Source organism: Lissotriton vulgaris, chromosome 2_2 (genome assembly GCF_964263255.1).
Source record: "Lissotriton vulgaris chromosome 2_2, aLisVul1.2, whole genome shotgun sequence".
NCBI classification, from domain to species: Eukaryota; Metazoa; Chordata; class Amphibia; order Caudata; family Salamandridae; genus Lissotriton; species Lissotriton vulgaris.
The window spans coordinates 91969534-91975591 of NC_141688.1; positions in this window are offsets into that span (position 1 = coordinate 91969534).

The window sequence follows — 6058 nt, forward strand, 5'->3', positions numbered from 1 at the left end:
TTGAGATCTGAATGCACCCGCCCTTCCCTCCCTGACACAGTCGCAATGACCCCGGATCTGAATGCCAACGTTTTGGCATTTATTAGCAAAAGTGGTGAAGATCCAAGAAAGGGGCTTGAAGTCTTGCCAGGATCGTCCGCTCAACGTAACTGGCCCTCTTGTTGTAATTTGGCAGCAATTAGGTTAAGCATTAGCAGAAGACTTCCTGTATTTAGAAACTATCTTGTCCGTTTTGTGGAAGAAATAAAAAATGGATGTCAGCCATTTTGTTTGCCATGTGCTACCATGTGCTCGCCATGTGCTCTGTCCTACCTTCCTGTTAGCCCATGTGTGGGTATAAAAGGACCAAGCTCCCTCCATTCAGTGTGCTACTTCATAAATTACCGAAGGGTGCTGTGTGAATGTAGTTTCACCTCATGAGGTTTAATAAACTTTGTATTTTCTATTCCAGTTTCTGTGCCAACTTCTATTCTATGGTCTGATGACTCTGTGCAGAGAAGGGAGAACCCCTAGCACTGGTAGGCCTTGCTGAGGCCCACCACCACAAATTGGCGCCCAACGTGTGGCTCATCGGCGACTCAGATGCCCGAAGGAGTGGTCGAGACCAAGGATTGGAATCTCGCTGTGGACGCGATCGCTGCTTGAGGAGACCCGCGTCTTGGCAACCACGGCGTTTTTTCTTTTCTTTCTGATCTGACCATCCAGGTGGCGCCGGTCCTCGACTGAGATCTCTTCTGTTAATTCGCCATGCAATGACCATTTGGTCGATTTGAGAACTTGGCAGTTGGAACCTGGACACCATTTGATTGGTAAGAGCCGTTCTGCGGCACTTGCTGTTGTTTATTTGATGCCTTTAATTGGTAAGGTAGTTTAGTAACACTTACTGCGGCTTTTGTTTATAAGATTGGCCAATATTAGTATTTGTTTGATAATTATATATGCATTGCAATTCATATAGGCAGGTAATGAGGAGATTTTTCTCTATTTTAATTTGTTTGAACGGCCCAACGTATGAAGAGTACCGAAAGCGCTACTTTGATTATAATACTGCATATTCTGCACTATTTTTGGTGCCTGTTTCCAGCACACTTCATAGGATGTGTTGCTTTTGTAGTGGTACCAGTTTGAAATGCAACGAAGCACAACCGCCCCCCCCCCCAGAGGGGACGCCTAATAGGGACATGTATATTAAGTATGGTATCTCTTCCATAATGTACAGCATGTTATGGAATAAATACACTCGTACGGATCCTGAGTTGCGTTGGCCTATGCATGGGTCATTTGAATTCCGAAAGATTCAGTATGTGGAGCAACAAATGTTTAAGCGAAAGGCTAGGCAAGATATGTTTGACTGTGTGCGAATGTGGGAGAAAGAAGTGTGTGAGCGAATGAAGCGTGAGCAAGCCTTGATTGAAAAAGAACAACGTAAGACCATTCATGCGAAAGCATTGGAAATGAAAAATAGGGAAATTAAAGAAATTAAAGAGAGGGAAGATAGGGAGCGTCATTTACAGGTAAATGGCCAATACATTGTTCGTAGACCTCTTTATCCTTTTCTTAATAACCCCAAGATGATTCTCTCTTATTAGATCATTATCCACCTCCTTATACTCTTCCTTCTGCTCCTTATGAGTCGGATGAGGACTCTCTTACAGACCAGGATAAAGCTAGAGAAACTAGCTGGATGTTATCTGCTGAACGTGCATCTCAGATTAGATCTGCTGCGCGTAAAGCCGTTCGTAGTACTGCCACTGCTTCTGAACTTTTAAAAGGTTGGCAGTAAAGGGAGCAAATATATTTTACCAATACATTTGCCCCAGAGGTTATTGAACGGTTTAGAAAATATTCGGTAGAAATGGAGCCTGATGATGTGGCAGCTGATTGTAAACAACTACGCGAAGGGTTTTTTGTCTTCTCCCAGGTGGCTGACACGATCAGACGCTTGGTTAAAGTGTGTGTTGATGCAGCCCCTTTGCGAGAGGAGAAAAAGGCAGCAGATGCAGCTGCACAAACATCCCAAATCAGCATGGCACAAACTTCTACTCCTGAAACAGATAAGAATGTTGTAATTAATGTGAAACGTCCTTGGAATAGAGCAGATAATATGGCCCTTAAAAATGCATTGCCTGATCCGCGAAAGAATCCAGCTGCCTTTTATGAGGAAGTTCAAAGTGCCATTGGCTCTTGTACTATGACTTTGCCTGATATTGGTTTGTTTTTTGGACTAATATTACCGCCTGATATGTGGAGAACTGTGCGTAAAATTGATGATTGTGCGACATTTGGAGCATTGTGGAAAGATTTAGAGCAGTTAGATGAAGATAGAGAACCTGCACAGAAACCCTGTCAGTTAATTTTAAATCTTCCGGCAGCTATATTAGTTAAGTTAAAGACGATCATTCCCCCTAATAAGATAGATTGGACAGTGTTAGCGTCTTGCAAGCAAAAGGTAGATGAATCCGTTTCTGACTTCTTCACACGCTTTGAAGAAGCATTCCATGATTATTGACAGATGACACGGGTAGGCATCTGTTTGTCGATAAATATTTCGCAAACCTTTTGCCAGTAATAGCTAGTCGCCTAAAGGCGAGTGAAAGTTCATGGACTACCTCTTCTCCGGTTTCTCTCCGAACTAGGCTCAGTATTATGAGTGACAAGAATTAGAAGCTAAAAGTAATGATGATAAAAAGTTTAAAGAATTGAAAACAAAGGTTATGTTGGCTCAAGCTTATGGCACGCCTTCTAGAGGTAATGATAGAGGTGGACGTGGATCTTATGGTTCGTCCTTTCCTTCCTATACTCGTTCAAATTTGTCTGTTGATCAGTGTGCGTACTGCAAGAAATTTGGACATTGGCTTTCTGATTGTCCAGTACTGCGTGCTCAGCAGTATCCACGTGGTCGGGGACAAATAAGAAATCGTTCAGGATATCCAGGGCCTAGAGGAAGCACAAATGATTGTGCTAAGTTTGATGCTAATCCACGTGGACAGGATGGGTTTAACACTTTTGATAGACGGAACCAATATCAAATGTCTGACTATGTGCCGTCCGATTTTCCAGATTCTGCTTATGCATAGGATTGCCTAGGATGGGGTAAGGAATCAGTTGAAGTTCCAGTAGGTCCGAGGGGTCCCTATGTTACAGCAGAATCACTGACATAATATCGATGACATAAATATCGATGTAGCAAAATATCGAGTAAAAAATATAGAATACCAAAATATCGACTTCCTATCTCCAGACAGGTAAGTACAAAAATATCGAATCAAAAATATCGATGTAAAAAATATAGTTAGTCAAAATATCGAATTTTTAAAATATCTTAAAAGTAATGTAAAAGTAATGAAATAATAAATATAATTAACTTAACCATACTTAAAATACTTAAATAACCTTAAAATTTATAAATAATTAATGTAAGTTAAAAATAAATAAACATCCAATTACATTTTTAACACATATATATATATTTAAACATAATAATAATAAAAAATATACAATATTTTTACCATAGGATAGCAGGAGGGTAACATTTACTATTAACATTCCAGTGAGTGCAACAGTAGAGAAAGCGTTGGATAGCGGGAGGGTAAAAATTACTATTCCCACTCCAGAGAGTGCAACAGTAGAGAAAGTGTTGGATAGCGTAGGGGTAAAAATTACTATTCCCACTCCAGAGAGTACAACAGTAGAGAAAACGTTGGATAGAGTAGGGGTAAAAATTACTATTCCCACTCCAGTGAGTGCAACAGTAGGGAAAGCGTTAGATAGCGGGAGGGTAAAAATTACTATTCCCACTCCAGTGAGTGCAACAGTAGAGAAAGCGTTGGATAGCGGGAGGGTAAAAATTACTATTCCCACTCCAGAGAGTGCAACAGTAGGGAAAGCGTTGGATAGCGTAGGGGTAAAAATTAATATTCCCACTCCAGAGAGAGCAACAGTAGAGAAAGCGTTGGATAGCGCACGGGTAAAAATTACTATTCCCACTCCAGAGAGTACAACAGTAGAGAAAACGTTGGATAGAGTAGGGGTAAAAATTACTATTCCCACTCCAGTGACAGTAGGGAAAGTGTTGGATAGTGGGAGGGTAAAAATTACTATTCCCACTCCAGAGAGTGCAACAGTAGAGAAAGCGTTATATAGCGGGAGGGTTAAAATTACTATTCCCACTCCAGAGAGTGCAACAGTAGGGAAAGCGTTGGATAGCGGGGGGTAAAATTACTATTCCCACTCCAGAGAGTGCAACAGTAGGGAAAGCGTTGGATAGCGGGAGGGTAAAAATTACTATTCCCACTCCAATGAGTGCAACAGTAGGGAAAGCGTTGGATAACGTAGAGGTAAAAATGACTATTCCCACTCCAATGAGTGCAACAGTAGGGAAAGCTTTGGATAGCGGGAGGGTAAAAATTACGATTCCCACTCCAGAGAGTACAACAGTAGGGAAAGCGTTGGATAGCATAGTAGTAAAAATTACTTTTCCCACTCCACAGAGTGCAACAGTAGGGAAAGTGTTGGATAGCGTGGGAGTAAAAATTACTATTCCAATCCAGTGAGTGCAACAGTAGGGAAAGCGTTGGATAGCATAGGGGTAAAAATTACTATTCCCACTCCAGTGAGTGGAACAGTAGGGAAAGCGTTGGATAGCGTAGGGGTAAAAATTACTATTCCCACTCCAGAGAGTGCAACAGTAGGGAAAGCGTTGGATACCATAGGCATAAAATTTACTATTCCCACTCCAGTGAGTGCAACAGTAGGGAAAGCAATGGATAGCGGGAGGGTAAGAATTACTATTCCCATTCCAGGGAGTGCAACAGTAGGGAAAGCGTTGGATAGCAGGAGGGTTAAAATTACTATTCCCATTCCAGAGAGTGCAACAGTAGGGAAAGCATTGGATAGCGTAGGGGTAAAAATTACTATTCCCACTCTAGAAAGTGCAACAGTAGGGAAAGCGTTGGATAGCGGGAGGGTTAAAATTACTATTCCCCCTCCAGAGAGTACAACAGTAGGGAAAGCGTTGGTTAGCATAGGGGTAAAAATTACTATTCACACTCCAGAGAGTGCAACAGTAGGGAAAGTAAATACTTCATATATGAATAAAATAAAATTAAATAATAATACCAATTACAAATTAATTCAAAGTAATTAACAATTGTATATAATATAATAATGAATCAATTAAAAATACAAATATAAATTAATTATTAAAAATAATTACCTAATAATACAAAATATTTACCAATTACCAATTAAATAATTAACAATTAAAAAATAATTAATAATTACAACAACAAAAAAACAATAAATAAATTCAAATATTTAATTAATTACAATTCAATTACTTCCCACCCTATTAACCTACAAACCCACAACCCGCAACAGAAAATAAATTAATAAAATTAACCTAATTATCAATTAATCAATTAATTAAAATTAATTACAATTATATTTTATTTAATTACCAATCAAAAATGTGAATATCAATTAATTCAAAATAAATACCAATAAATAAATTAAAATGTTCCCACCCTATTCCCCTATAAACCCATAACCTGCGACAGAAAATAAATTAATAAAATGAACATAATTATCAATTAATGGTGCCTCCCATGTTGTATTTTGAAACGCAGGTGGGTACCATAGGTACCCCCTATGTGCACCCCACCCCCGCTTCACCCTGGGGGCCCGCAACGGGCCCCCGAAGCAAAGACCGTATGCCTTTTCGTGGCGGCATTGCCCACAGCACATCCTAATATGGCTGGCGGTGTCTGATTGACACCGCCACCATATTAAACCTTTTCCGCCGCGGTCGCTAGGGGACCGCGGTGGAAAAGTGGTGGACGGTCTTCCCGTCCGCCACGGTCCCCCCGCCATTGTAATACGGCGGGGGGAAATAGGTGGCGGACGTGCACGGATGGCGGACGAATTGCCACCGCCTGCATGGTGGTGGCGATCCGTCCGCCATCCTAATCGGCCCCTAAGTTTGCATGGACTACAAGTTCCGTGATGCCTAGGGAGGACATGAGGAGTTCTGAAGGATCATGGGAGATTTATAGGAGGA